The sequence below is a fragment of the Geospiza fortis genome, unplaced genomic scaffold (assembly GCF_000277835.1).
Source record: "Geospiza fortis unplaced genomic scaffold, GeoFor_1.0 scaffold422, whole genome shotgun sequence".
NCBI classification, from domain to species: Eukaryota; Metazoa; Chordata; class Aves; order Passeriformes; family Thraupidae; genus Geospiza; species Geospiza fortis.
The window spans coordinates 386830-387405 of record NW_005054545.1 but is presented as its reverse complement, the minus strand read 5'-3'; the positions used below and the strand labels follow the sequence as shown (position 1 = coordinate 387405).

The 576-nt window shown below is 63.2% G+C and overlaps 1 long non-coding RNA gene across 1 annotated transcript in view; it reads left to right on the top strand.

Annotated features, from left to right (window-relative positions):
* Positions 1–547, top strand: part of LOC115948827 — a 6169-nt gene extending 5622 nt beyond the window's left edge. Inside the window, exon 3 of the long non-coding RNA XR_004082599.1 lies at positions 504–547. This is a non-coding gene — a long non-coding RNA (uncharacterized LOC115948827). The remainder of the gene's footprint in view (positions 1–503) is intronic.
* The last annotated feature ends 29 nt before the right edge of the window (positions 548–576 follow it).

Here is a 576-nt window from a genome sequence, read left to right as displayed (position 1 = left end):
AGGTGCGCGGCGCAGTTGTGGCTGCCTCTGGATCCCTGGCAGTGCCCAAGGCCAGGCTGGGCAGGGCTGGGAGCTCCTGGGACAGGGGAAGGTGTCCCTGGAATGGCAGGGGGGGCACTGGGTGGGCTCTGAGGTCCCTCCAACCCAAACCAGTGTGGGGTTCCATGATGGGAGGCCCAGCTCAGGCTCCGGAGGGCTCAGGAGGGATGGGAGGATGCAGGGAGCCTTTTCCTGGTGCTGTTTGGAACCAGAGCCTCCTCTGGAAGCCTCGGGGCCAGGGAGGAGCTGGGGGTGATGCTGGGGGGGTGGCTGGTGTCACCCAGACATGAGCCACTGTCCTCCAGCTGTGGGTGTGTGTAATTAGGCAGCAGAACCAGGCTAATGAGCTTTCCCCAGAGAGCCAAAGGCTCCTGGTGCTGCTGCTGCCTCTGACAGATCAATATCTGTCCCACACTGAGCTCACAGGCTTCCTCCTGAGCCCTTCTCTCTGCGTTTCCTCCAAGCTGCAGCCACAGCCAGCTCCGGGGCCACCACAGCATCATCAGAGCTCCTTGGGCAGCTGAACAGCAGACCCCC